Raw genomic sequence first — 14,532 nt, forward strand, 5'->3', positions numbered from 1 at the left:
GAACAGTAAAAATTAAGATAAAGGAACACCTATGTGGCTCAGTCAGTTAAGTGTCTGCCTTTGGCTCAGGTCATAATCCCAGGGTCCTAGGATTGAGTCCCACACTGGTCTCCTTGCTCAGTAGGGAGCATGCTTCTCCCTCTGCTTAGAGAGCCCCCTTCTTGTGTCCTCTATCTCTGACAAATAAATAAAATCTTTAAAAATTAAAAAAAAAGAAAAAGAAACTGAGATAAAAAGTATTCATACCTGCACATAAGCAAACCTTTCTATCAGACTATTAGTATGAAGTGAACTGAATGTCTCCTACCAGTAGTTGATTTGGATTTAGGTTTTATTGGTTAATATCATTACCTTCAGTACATGATAGGCTTCAAATTCCTCCAGTGGTAGACTGATGCTACTTTGTGTTTGAGGTGTGGCCTGGAATGCCAGAGAGTTTTTCTTGGTGTTCCTACTTCACCTTCAGTTTTCAGCAGACTGCATACATGTGCAACAAATGGGATCTCTCTCCATGGTCGTTTCACTCCCTTGGCTGTAGAATTCTGTTTCTGGTTTCTTTGTGCAAGGCTTATGGTTGGGGCAGGCAGTCTCGTGCAGGTCCTGGGCTCTTGAGTTTTAGGGTGAACCTCTCTCTCTCCATGGCAATTAGACTCTGCATTGTAATGGGGTAAGGTCTTAAATGGGAATGAGTTTTCTGTCCCTGTATCACTGGCACCAGACCTCTGCTCTGTATCAGTGAAGGATCCTGGGGACAGATGGGTTTCCTGCTTTCCTTCAGCATCTGATGGCTTTTTCTTTAACTCATCCTCTACCACGGCCAAACTTTTCTTGGCACCAGGGGATAGGAAGGTTTTGTATACTCCTCTAGTGGCAGATGGCTTTTTCTTTGTATGGGAGAATTTCTTTGTATGCCTCTCTCCTAGTGATACCTGGTTGTCATCTGCTCATCTCACCAAAGGGAGGCTCTTTCAAACCTTCTGATCTGTCCCCCAAGTCTTTCTTACAAACACCCAGGGAGGACTATGGAAAGTGCTGGCAAATGGGGCAGACTCCCTTGTATCCATGGCCCCTGGAGAGTCTAAGTTGTCATACTAGCTCATACTTGGTCTTAAGCTTTAAGCTTTTGTTAACATTTCAGTTTTTTCCCTCTTACTTTTTTTGGCTGCTTCTCTTCCTCCTGTACTCTGCACAAAGCAAAACAGTTTGTAGGAGCAGTGCTTAAGGCTTTCTGTATCATGAGTAGGGCTAGAACTCATTGATTGCTTCTTTGTTGTCAACTCTAAGATTTTACTGGACAGCAAATTGCTCAGTAGTTTAATACATCCAAAGAGGTAAAACAGGCAGTGAGGGCCTTAGCCAGTTGACTGGAATTGTGGCGATAGGAGGTCCAAGCAATCATGTCTAGTATGTCCTATAATGGAGAGGACATCATGACAATGAATGGGAAGAACTGTGGTCATTGCTGCCAAAAGGTGCTTTGGCATCTAATCACAAGTGGCGACCATGGACTTCTAGAAGATTTTTCCCATAGGTGATTGGCTGTACATAGGCCTGGCTGGGCTCACCAGCAATGTCCAGACTGTTGCCCAGCACCTCCAGTTCCAGCTAAACCTGTATGAACTGAAGGAAGGTCGGCAGATCAAGTCTTATACCTTCCTGGGCATGGTGGCCAACGTTTTGTATGAGAGATGGATTGGCCCCTACTACACAGAGCCAGTCATCACTGGGTTGGACCTGAAGAACCTGAAGTGCCTCATTTGCTCTCCAGACCTTATCTGCTGCCCCATGGTGGCTGACAACATTGTGATCAGTGGTGCCTGCTCCAAATAAATGTATGTGATGTGTGAGTCCCTTGGGGCCTGACATGGATCTAGAACACTTGCTTGAAACCATCTCACAAACCATGCTAACGCTGTGGATCGGGATGCACTGTCAGGCATGAGATTCATTGTCCACATCATTGAGAAGGACAGAATTACCACTAGGACACTGAGGCCCTGAATGGACTAAACTTCTGTTCTCAGAGCCTACTTTTTTTTTTTTTTAATGAAATAGTTTTGTTTTCAAGAAAGCAAAAGTTAAAGAGGTAAAACAAAAAACAAGATTGACAATTATGAAAGCCATAAAAAGGAACCAAATCCCAAACAAAAAAATATGGTAGCTGAAATTAACTTAATAGAAGGGTTTTCGGGCAAATAAGACATTGTTAAAGAGTTAATTCAAAGTAAGTTAGAAGAGTTTCTCCAGAAGGAAACTTAGAGAAAAGCTTGGAAATACAGATTGGGTAGGGGGTGGATAAGAGGTATAAGGGATGTATTAAGAAGATTTAATATAAATGTGGTTAAGATTCCCTGAAGCAAAGGAGAAAGAAAATGGGATGGAAGCAATTTTTGAAAAGATAATAGCTGAGAATTTTCAAAACTGGTGAAAAATGTAACAAATTAAGAAGCCTGAACAGAATTTAAAATAAACCAAAAGAAAAAAACCTAGTCACATTCATAGCAGATGAAAACCAAAGAGAAAATCTTATAAAACAGCTAGAGAAAAGGTAAGTTACCCTTAAAAGAGCAACAATTAAACTTATTGCTTGTTTCTCAAAAGAAATAAAGCCAGAAAGACAAATAGAGTATTTTCGAAGTGCTAAAAGAATATAACAATTTAGAGTTATATGCCCAGCCAAAAATGTTCTTCAAAATTAAAAGGGAAAATAATGGCACATCTGGACATAAGAACAGAAAATTCTCACAAGCAGGCCTACATATTCAAGGAAATACCAAAAACAGTTCTTCACACAGAAATAAAGTGAACCTAGATGGAAACTCAGAGGTATTGGAAGATAAGATTGATGTGAAGGGTAAAATATATGGATAAATTTAAATAATAATGACTGCATACAATAAAAATATTCTTTGAGATGTCTATATATGCTCTCTCTATATTCATTAATCTATATGAGAATGAATAGAATAAAAACAGAACAATGGCATAAAAGTCAAGAGGGGATTATTTTTGGAGTCAAAATGTTTTAAGGTCTTTGCATTATCTGAAAAGTTTATTTCTTTAGGCCATTCCTCGAAGTAGAATGGATTGTCAACTAGGTACTGATCAAGAACTTTGTGATTTTTAAGTTGGACTGAAGACACATTCTGACTCGGATCCAGTTCCATTCCTTTCATTCCATCTTTTAGGATTTTCTTCTGCTCTTGATTCTTCATATTTCTTAAGGAAGCAGCTTGCCATGAAAGAAAAAGCAAGGGCTTTAGGATCAATCAGACCTGGGCTTAAACTCCCGTTTTTCCCCTTACTTGGGCAAGCCATTTTCTTCTCTGGGCCTTCACTTTGGGAGGGCTGTGAAAATGGGAGGTAGTGATACTGCCCTCACAAGATTATTGTGCAAATTAAATGAGAGTAAGTATATCAAGAGTCTACAGTCCAATGCCCAATATCCAGTACGTCATATCCCTCAGTAGGCACTCGTTTTTTCCCCTTATGGACGGCACTGTGCGACTGGCACTCAACTGAACACCCTCTCCCATGGTTTCCTAGGGGCCTGATATTGGTGACTATCATCCCTGCTCTCCTGACTCAATTGTAATCTTCCCCAGTTCCGGGACTATATATCTCCCTTTCCTCTCATCCTCCTAGTTCAGTGAATGGCATTTGGAGGAAGAGTGATACCTGCTTGAGGAAAACACATGTAAATGAGATGAAATGCATTCCTGCACTATACGTTATGTTAAAAGATGTCTTCGTAGCAGTTCTACCCAGAAGGATATTTGAGACCTTAAACAAAAGTCCTTCAGCTGCCCTGGAGAAGCATAAATGGTGAAAACATATTTAATGGAAAGAGAGAACTGCCATTGTACCATTCAGGAACCTTCTAGGTTAAGCCCTGACGATTCTAGGCTGGAGGCAGTTCTGAGTATCATGGATTGCTGCCCTTAAAACTAGCATCTTAAGTTGTATATAATACCTTTTCTGGGCAAGGGTCCCATCTACTTAATCTCTGCTAGATGAGTATATATTAGATCTGACTGTTGAAAAATACAAGTTAAACCAGACAGTTAAAAAAAAAAATCAACATGATGCCCATAACTGGCTTAATTTATCTTTCCTTTCAGTAATCCCACTTATTACCTACTTATTTGCTGTAATGAACATGCCATTCAGCTAAAATAAGATTAACTGCTTAAACCATGGCATTACAGGCAGAGAACTTTAATGCCGCCTTGTGTTTCATTGTAAAGTTCAGCAGTTAAACGATATGGTGTTGTCGTTTCTTCCTTTGTAATAAAGATGGTTTCACTTAGGATTAGTGCTCCCCAGCTGATTCTCCTGATGGAACATTTGAAGCAGCAAATTTATATGTCTAGGTTAGAGGCTGGCATCAATAATAACCTTCAGAATCAAACCTGTTGGCCTCATCAGCACTCAAATTGCACTGCTGTTTGTGAGGCCCCCCTCTGCTCCAATGGTGATGGAAATCTCGCCTGCCACGCAGACTATGGTAGGCAGATTGGAAGGGGGCTTGGCCGTGCATCTGGAAAATAACACTTGTGATGACTTAGATGGGATCAGATGGGATCAGAGTTCAGAATGTTAATCCAAGTTCCTCCCAAGTCAATGAACATTCACCTGTTCTCTGCATCAAGGTCAAATCCCACTTCAATGGAGTTTTTCTAGGCTGTTCCAGCCCCCACTCATCTCTCTTTTCTTTGATGTTTAATTGCAGTTATAGTTCTCCCTACATAAGGCTATTTATCAATTTATATGGCTCTTATCATTGCCCTATACAGGCTAACACTGTCCCTTTGGTTAGGAGAAGTCCAGGACTAGCATCTACATGGGCCTGGGCCCAAAGGGGCATGTTATTTTAACAATTGCTCATTGACTGAAGGAAACACCCTCTGTGTGATGTGACCCATTATGACTCTGCCTGGATATCCACAGTGCAGACTACCAGCTCCAGCCGAGCCTTCAAGGGTCCTCTGTCCTTATCATGTCTTCTCTTCCATGGAGTATATTGCAAAGAATAAACATGGAGACAAACAGATTTGTCCATCTATTCATTGATTTTTTTTTTCACTCAGTAAGTATTTATTAAGTGCCTACCGTGTACCAAGTCTTTTCAGAGCTCTAAGAACTGAGAGACATCTTCCTGACCATTTTGGTGGAGATGGAGAAAACAGTTTTAAAAGAATTAGAAGAAAACTCTTTCTTCTCACAGAGTATCCTTCAGTTTTTTGGGCAGGAGCACCTTCTATAATGCTTCCTTTCCCTGTTTGTTTATTTGCCTCTTCTGCCCATTCTGATTTCTCTTTCTCCCCTCAAACCGCTGTGATAGGTGGGACGGACAGCCCCTCCCACTGCCTCCCTGGCTGTGATAATAGCAGGCTATTGAATTTTCCTGTGCGAAACTGGTTAGCTCAGGTCTCTGCCAAGTAGGCTGCACTTCCTAGGTTGGATGGCTTCCAGGTTTGCTCCTCTGGATAAGATTTAGTGTGGGTCAGGATTCCTCAGTGGGTAGGAAGAGGGTGGGGAGAGAAGAGGGAGACTAGGTTGGTCCTGCCCTCTCTGACTAAGGAATTAGATGAATTATTTAATGAATTATAAACGGGGCCCCCTGCCTTGAATCTACTTCCACCCCAAGCCCAATAACTGTTGACCATGTTTTGTCCCCTCCAAGGGAAAGTCAGAGCCTCAATTGTCCATGGGATGATCTGAGACTGTTGTGAGTGTGTCAGCACAGCTGACATCCAAGCTGGACTTCTTGGGAAACCTGAGGTCATTCTCTGGACAACTGTGAATCCAATCCAATTCCTCTGCTTCCTTCATTTTTCTGGCAGAAATAGGGGCTATACTAGAATGTTAAACTGTTAAAACCCGGGGGCCTTCATCATCCTTTATTCCAGGCTTCCTTATTTTTCAGATGTAGAAATTACAACTAGTCAAAGTGGTTTACCCAAGTAGATGGAACTATAGTGGCAAAGCCAGGGCTGGGACCCATGTCTCCTGCCTCCCAGACGACAGCCGGGTCTACACCGTGCCATCTCTCCACATTTCCTTTTGCATCACTCTGTTCCCCTACCTCTTTTTACTGCCTCTCAATCAATTCCTTCTCTCTTGACTGACACATCTGTTTTTCTTCCTCTTAAAATTTCAAAAGCAAAAACTACCAGTGTCAGAATGGAAAAAAACAAAAATGAGCAAAACTGGTTTCTTGGACATTCTCCTAACACCTTTGATTTGTCCATTGTTTGCTAATAAATATTTCTTAGACACTAATGTGCTTTAAGCATTCATTTCATTGAATTTGCTGTGAACTCTTAAGTGTTTATTAAGTCTATTTCTAATAGGAAGAGCATACTCTTTCTTTCTTTCTTTCCTTCTTTCTTTCTTCCTTCCTTTCTTTTTTTCTTTCTTTCCTTCCTTCCTTCACACTTGTTTTGATTACAAGTGGCAGAACCCAACTCAAATTAGCTTACACATAAGAGATTTATTGGACTCCATAGCAGGAAAGTCCAGGAAGTGATGTCACTTCCAGTTTGACGGGACTCAGGAACTCAACTGATTGCCCTATGCACCCTTTGTCCACTTATCTATGTTGCCATCATTCTTTCCCACTATAGACAGGTGCTCTCCATGCAGTTAAAAAAAAAAAAAGGCTTGCTGGCAGTCCTCATTCACATACTTCCAAAAAGTTACACTCCTTCTCCTTCAGCTCCAAATTGAAAAGTCTCAGAAAATGGCTCAAACTGACCCAGACTGGGTCACTGTACTATCATTGAACCTGCACTTGGTGGCCCCAACTGCTAACGCACATAGTCATGTCCTTGCTCATCTGTTCCAAAGGCAGAGTCCTGCAACTTGGCAGCCTTGCCAAAATCCTATGGAGTGGCAGAGAAACAAGTATCTACAAAGACAACATTGGAAGACAAGTACCTGGAATGACAAATTGGTAGATTCTGACTTTAAACCCCTTCCCACTGTGTCCCCTGAAAGCAATCTACTTTCGAGTTCTTTGGAGTAGATCTCTACCTGTCATCTGCTTCCCATTCCCGCTGTATACCTCACTCGTCATTAGCGCTGCAGTATCTGCTCACTGGTTGTCAACTTCCTTCTCTCTCTTTCCTGACCACTTAAAACACATTACCAGGTTAATAATCTTGTACTGCAATTCTGATCTTATTTGCACATTACTCAAAAGTCTTCTTGATGGGGAATCTCAATAGTCAAGATCTACTGATTGCTCAGGTTTGGAAGTTATGATCTGAGTAGAGCTTCAGGTGGGGCAAAATAAGAGACAGTACAGCTTTCTGGTTTCTTTCTGATTTCATACTACCAGGAGTTAGTGTCAGGTCCCAAAGGTTAAGGGCTTTGTTCCACAAAACTGCCCCCCATCTCTCACTTCAGATGCCAATCACAAATCTGGTGTTGTTCCCTGTACTTCAGACTGACCGACTATATAACCGGGGTTTTCCCAACCTTCTTTTCAGGTTTGATAATTTGCTACAATGACTTCACTCGGGGAAACACATATTTATCAGTTTATTATGTAATTAGAATCTGATATAGAATACAGATGAACAGTCAGATAAAGAGATACATGGGAGAGGTACAGGGTCTTAAATGCAGCCTGTGTGGTTGGGGTACATCACCCTCCTCACATGTTGGTATGTTTACCAATCCAGAAACTCTCTGAATCCCCTGTACTTTGGAGATTTTTATGAAGGCTTCATCACTCATACCTATGAGCAATTATTAACTCAGTCTCTAGCCCCTTCCCAAAACTTCCCCAGAGAAGAGGGAGTGGGATTGAAAATTCCAAGCTTGTAATTATGGTTTGATCTTTCTGGTGACCGGCTCCCATCCTGAAGCTATTTAGGAGACCAACAAGAGTTGCTTCATTAGAACAAAAGACACACCCAGGAAATTCCAAGCAATTTTGTGTCCGAACTACAGTCAAGGGCCAAACATTAGAACAAAAGATGCTCCTAGTGCTCTTATTACTTAGGAAATTAAAAGAGTTCTAGGAGCTCTGTGCCAGGAACTGGGAAGCAGAGACCAATATATATATTTACTATTATTATTTCACAAAGTCCTTTATCTTTCCCCTTTCCCACCATCCTGCTGCTCAGAATATGGCTGTAATGGCTAGAGCGCCATCTTGAAAGAAAGGACAAGGGCTGTGCAGAGCAGAGCAATAAGCCCTAGTCCTTGACACCATGGGGCCCCCTACCACCTCAGGACTGCCCACTCAGATTTTATGTGAAGGAAGAATAAGCTTTCATCTTGCTTAGACTACTATTATTCTGAGTTTGGGGTCATTCACAGTTAAACCAACACCAATTGATTCAGTATATTTCAAGTGAACAGATGAAAAGAGAAATTCTGTTTTGCACTAAGGGACAAGATATTGCATTATACTGCTCGTCCAGGATGGGGTGAATATGTGGTAGCCTGGAGTGAAAAAGAGTGAAAAACTAAGTATGTGTTTTGGGGGACTTGGTAGGAGCAATGTTACTTCCTAAAAGTAACCAAGGGCAAGGCTTGGAACGCCTTTCTTTCTCTGCTATTGGTCCTTAATCTACAGGTACAAATCCCTTGAGCATCCAGTGTCCGAACTGGCAAGATAATAGTGTTCTATATTGTGTTTGGCTCTTTATCTCATAAATAAGAAACGCTAAACAATTAATAGAGAGATAAAGATGCTTTCTCAGATAGTTTGAAAATACTTAATAAAGATAAAAAGGAGAGCTCCAACTTATTGACAGTCTTTGATGTTTTAAGCACTGTGGTAAGTATTTAACAAACATTATGTCAATCTAACAACAATCTGATGTGCTAAATACTGTTTTATCTCCATTTTCTTGATAAGAAAACTGACATTTAGGAAGGGGAAGCATTTATAGAATCACACTATAAGAACAGATCCACCTGACTTTGGAACCCATACTCCTAAGCAATACTCTGAAACTGTGAAGAAAATATGTTTTATTAACTCAAGGTCTCTTTTAACAGCTTCATTGTGCAAATGAGTGCCAGTTGGTTTATCAGTCAGGTTCCCCAGATTCGCCCCCAGATAGCTCGATGAAGAGACTGGAACAAAGGGGCTACCTTGAGAGGTACAGCCAGGGTTGAGGAAATAAATAAGGGATTTTGAGTCTGACACCTGAAGGAAGCCATTATTTTCCCCAGGGCGGAAGGGGTAAGGGGAGGAAAATGGTATTGGAGCCTGGTGAGAGCTAGAGCATGAGAGATGGGCCACCCGAGGGGAGACATAGGTGTGGAACTTCATGGCTGCCAACAGAGACACAGCTCCTAAGAAGGGAGGGCAGACAATAAGGCCTGCTCACTCTCTCCTCCCACCCTCTCCTCTGAGTGGATCCATCTCCTTGGGCACGGAGCAGGGCAGGGAAGGATGGAGAATGAGGTGGACTGGCTCCTCATGCCCAGGGGGAGCCTTTCAATGAATCTTGAAGGCAAGCAGAGGAATGATAACCAGCACATGCCATCTCTGAGTTACAACATCTCTGTAATCCAGCCATCATTCAGACTTGGATTAAAAATGGCCTCTTTGGGCAATTCTAGGAACAAGTCCCACAGGATCAAGGGCAGCTCTCAGAGCTCAGTACCCCTCACTCACTTATGCTGCTTTGCAAGGATAGCTCTACAGAAGGCAATCTGCTGGACGGTGTGGGCAAGTTCATCTCGCAAGCCCAGTGTCTTCTCTTCCTCAGTGTGGCCTCTCCAGCCAGCCTTTAGCACACTCTCAGTCTTCATTGCTGAATTCCTTCACGCAAGAGGTTAGGAGAAGCTCCTGTCAGAGTGTAGATGATGGTCAATAAGAAGCTGTTTCAAGGATTAACATCTATTTCTTATTTGGGCCTAGTGTGGTCATTCATTTTTTGAAAAATCCATGGATATGTTATCAATAGGAACCAAAAGTTTGTTTCAAACTGTGGTAGTGGACACTTCTTCTTCTTTTTAAAGATTATTTATTTATTTATTTGAGAGAGAGTGAGTGAGTGCTTGCTAGAGGGGGGACAGGGGCAGAGGGAGAGGAGAGAGACTTTCGAGGGACTCAGTGTGAAGCTTAGAGCGAGATGCAGGGCTCAGTCTTATGACCCTAAGATCAGGCCCTGAGCTGCAACCAAGAGTTGGACACCTAACCCACTGTGCTACCCAGGCACCCCAGTAGATAAACACTTCTTAAAAGACACATGACAAGGCCCGTTCCACTCTTAGTTGAGTTTATCTCATATTATTCACAAATTTTCTATTCAAAGGAAGCAAGAGAGGTGGGAAAACATTTGGCGTGAAATGAAGAATAAATACATAGGTAATCTACTGTCTTTTGACGTTTAAGAAGGAAAAATTCTACAATTTTTAGTTTTCTTTCAGAGCATATTTTCTAGTCATTGGCTAAGGAAAAAATCGGTATTGCAAAGAGAAGGAAAAGGTAAATTCTGATCATAAAAGCCTCCAGGAAGCACAGGTGATTGATTCAGTGACACTACCCACCTGGGGTACAATCTAGTTTTCTTGAGAAAATGTCTGGAAAAAAGTCAGCAGCCTGCACTTTCTGGTCAAGGCTTTTATAAGCACTTATTACCACCTTTGGGGCCACTAGGACATAAAATCAAATCATCAGGCAAATTATAAAATGGTACTCTTAGGGATTATGAAGATAATGAATAATTCTACTTTCAGATGTATGATGAAACCACATTATAGCTCAGTTTTTTGTGATTGTCTTATTTTAAAAGCATTTTTAAAGTTATATTTTTGTAAATTGTGTTTCTAACTTGGTGTTCTTTCCCCAAACAGTTTTGTCACATTTTTCTGTTTAGGATGGTCCCTAAAGGGCTAGTTTATTCATAAAAAAGGAGTAACACCAATTCTGGCTCTAAAGGCAGAACACCAAAACTTAGGAGGAAAACTATTTCTTTCTTACTGAAAAATATGTATTTCAGGTCTTTAAGCTTTCATTTGGGCTTTTGCCATGCTGCACAAAAAGTAAATGAAGATCTCCAAAGAGAAAAGTGTTGACATTGATGGGGAATTTCTTCTAGCAGAAGAGTGTTTAACAGGAAGGTGGGATTACTCACCAAATCAGTATTTTCCAAGAGCACCCTGCAGAATTCTAATCTTAAGAGATTAGTTTTAAGATTAGTCTCTCTTTTGGAGACTTCTAATGTATATGAACACATTAAAGGCTCTGAGAATTGCAACAAAAAAGATATCTGCTTAACATTTGTTTTACTCACCCTTTTTTCCCCTTCCACAAAACCTTATTAGCCCCCCCATGTAAGTTTTTAAGAAAAATTTAAAACGATATTTTGGGGAATGCGGTCTTGAGCTAAGGTGTCTCTAACTACCTGTAAAGATTTTTGTTATCAAATTATTTTGAAATTTTTAAGCCAGCCCAGGTTTATGCTCATCCCAGGAAAAGTCTTGTTTCAAGAAAATTGCTTTGGGGACAAGGCTAATCTTTAAGCTGGGGGACCTGCCCATATATCACATGACTGGCCAGCACCAACAGGAAGGACATCTGGGACCCCTGCTTTTTTCTTTGCCCTGTTCACAACCCGAGTTTCTGAGAAATTCCAGATCTCCCTGGCTTGAACTTTCCTTTTATCTCTTGTTTTTGGCCTCATAAAAATCCGTCCAGGGAAAACCAAAACAAAGTACATTCGATACTCCTCTGATGCTAGCTTCCTTCCCTCTGCTTTGATTCACATTTACTCCTTAAATTCTATCTCCTTCCAGCACTTCAGAAATAATCCAGCCAGATCCAGTTTATCCTAAAGGCCTGGTGCTGGATTTTGTCCATGCATTTATTCACTGAAGAGATATTTCTGGTTCCATAAGAGAGACAGGCAATGCGCCAGGAACTGGGGCTCCACCAGTGATGCAGAGGGATATGGGCCTGACCTCACAGACCTTCTGATCTAATGACAATGTCAGTGAGGTGGTCTAGTGCCCAGGCCAGGAACTAGGCGGTCCCAGGTGAGAAAACCAGGAATTACTAACTTAAAGATAGTGGAGACTTGACCTTAACTGAAAATAGGCAATTGCAATTTTTTAAGATTTAAAATTGTATAACCTTTTTAATAGGTTGGTTATTGTTTCTTTGGCTGGTTTAATTTTATATGAAAAGCAAAATTCACTATAAGAGCATGATGATTTCCCTCTGGATTAACTGATCTTGTAGATAATATAGCCATAACCAAGTTTGCCTGGTGGCTGCATATTCTAACTTCAGTAAAAGTAAGTGGAGACCAATAAAAGTCTTCTTCAGAACTGGTGGTATAACTCAAAACATTCTTTTTTTTTTTTTTTTTAAGTTTTGAGTCATTTTATTTGTTTTTTGTTTAAGTAATCTCTATGCCCGACCTGGGGCTCAAACTCACAGCCCCAAGGTCAAGAGTCGCATGGTCTGCCAACTGAGACAGCCAGGAGCCCCACTCAAAAGTTTTAAATGCTAAGGGGATGAACCCCGAAAGACTGTGGACTCTGAGAAATCAACTGAGGGTTTTGGAGGGGAGGAGCGTGAGGGGTTGAGAGGGCCTGATGGTGAGGACTGAGCAGGGCACGTATCACATGGAGCACTGGGTGTGGTGCATAAACAATGAATCTTGGAACACTGAAAAAATAATTGAATTTTAAAAATGCTAAGTGAATGGAGGGTATTCATATGTGCAGAAAAAAATTATGAGAAACTTTTTAATGTCCAAATTCTTTTGGAACTGAAGATGGTGAGTTTTTTGCAAGGTGCTCCTCAGGATGGGTTTGGAACCACTGGGCTTGGATAACTGGAGGAGAGTGAGGTTTTGAGACTCGGATCAGAAAACTTTGGCTTCAGACAGAGTACAGGCTCTTTCTCTTCCTTGTTCTCCTTTGTGAATATAAAATTCTACCAATCCCTGCTTCTCTTTCTTCTCCCTGGTTTTGAGATGAATTGATTTCCTTTTCCAGCTCCTTTTCCAGAGCTGCTTTTTGGAAGCTTGAGCTGTTCCCGACCTCCAGGTGGATGGGTTCAGAGCGGAGGCGGCCCTTTGGGAAGGGAGTGGTGGTCGCTTTCTCATCAGCCATTGTGGGTGACACGGACTTTTGGATCAAGATGTACTCAGGAGTAACTCAGGGGAAATTCTTTACCAAATCTCATGTTCCTGGCACCAGAACCAAAAGAAAAATATTTTTAAGAACCCTTTCTCCTGGATCCTGTGCTTCTTCTCCAAAAATGTGGTTATTATGCCCCAAGTAGCCTTATCCATAGGCAGAGCAGGTAATTCTTCATTAAAAAATGACAACCCATACATAAGTCCTGGGGATGGAATGTACAGCATGATGATTATAGTTCATAATATGGCATTGTATGTTAAGAAGGTGCTAAGAGTAGATCTTCAAAGTTGTCATCACAAGAAAAATAATTTTGTAACTGTTTGTGGGGACAGATGTTAACTAGATTTATTGTGGTAAGTTTCACAATAATACAAATATTGAATCATGTTGCACACCTGAAAAACTGGAATGTTATGTATGTGCCGGTTATATTTCAATTAAAAACAAATGCACAACAACAACTGCCATGTGAGGGGGAAAAGCTACCTTCACATCTGGGTGGGCTGTGGGCTAATTATGCTAATGATCATTCCTGTTCGTCCAGCTCCTGCCCTTCTCCAATGTACTGTAGTACCTATTTGTACTTATATCAGCAGATGCGCTAGAGAAAAGAAAAAAATAAACCAGAAAATTAATTCAGCCTTGCTGATGTTTAACGAGGATCACTACAGAACTTCATGACTACAGAACATGTCTAGATTCTTGTTTTTTTGAACCTTAGTTTTCCCTACAGTCTGTCTCTTCTTGCTTTTCTCATCTTTTAAATATTTCCTTCATCTTTTCTCAAAAACATTTCCTTGCTTTCTAAAATCACAGACTCATAGAGCTAGAAGGTCAGGAGATTCCCCAGTATCTGGCTTAATAACCCCTGGAGGGAAAACTGGGGCTCAGAGAGCTGAAATGGTTTGCCCACAGCAGCTGGACAGTAGGTCTTTGACCCAGGGCCCTAAATTCTTCCTCCTGCGTAATGCTGCCTTGTCTCTCTCAGAGAATAACAAGGAGAAAGAAGACTCCAGTGCTTGCAGAAGAAAAAAAAAATATCTTTTATTTGGAAAAAACCAATAACAATATCACATATGTATTTGTGCTTTCAAAAATATTAATTTTCTGAGTTAAAGAGCTACACCCATGTAAAAGAATAAAAGAGAAATATCAATTAAACTAGAAAATAAAAATACTTCAGATATAAATTTATCATTAGATTTCTGACTTGTTTACAGGCACCTGGGTGGCTCAGTGGGTTAAAGCCTCTGCCTTCGGCTTAGGTCATGATCTCAGGGTCCTGGGATCGAGCCCCACATTGGGCTCTCTGCTTGGCAGGGAGCCTGCTTCCCTTCCTCTCTCTCTGCCTGCCTCTCTGCCTACTTGTGATCCCTGTCTGTCAAATAAATAATTTTAAAAATC

The 14,532-nt window shown here is 41.1% G+C and overlaps 1 pseudogene; it reads left to right on the top strand.

Annotated features, from left to right (window-relative positions):
- Positions 1–285: 285 nt before the first annotated feature.
- On the top strand, positions 286–11,547 carry LOC116587721 (annotated as a pseudogene).
- The last annotated feature ends 2,985 nt before the right edge of the window (positions 11,548–14,532 follow it).

This window comes from Mustela erminea, chromosome 4, assembly GCF_009829155.1.
Source record: "Mustela erminea isolate mMusErm1 chromosome 4, mMusErm1.Pri, whole genome shotgun sequence".
Classification (NCBI taxonomy): domain Eukaryota; kingdom Metazoa; phylum Chordata; class Mammalia; order Carnivora; family Mustelidae; genus Mustela; species Mustela erminea.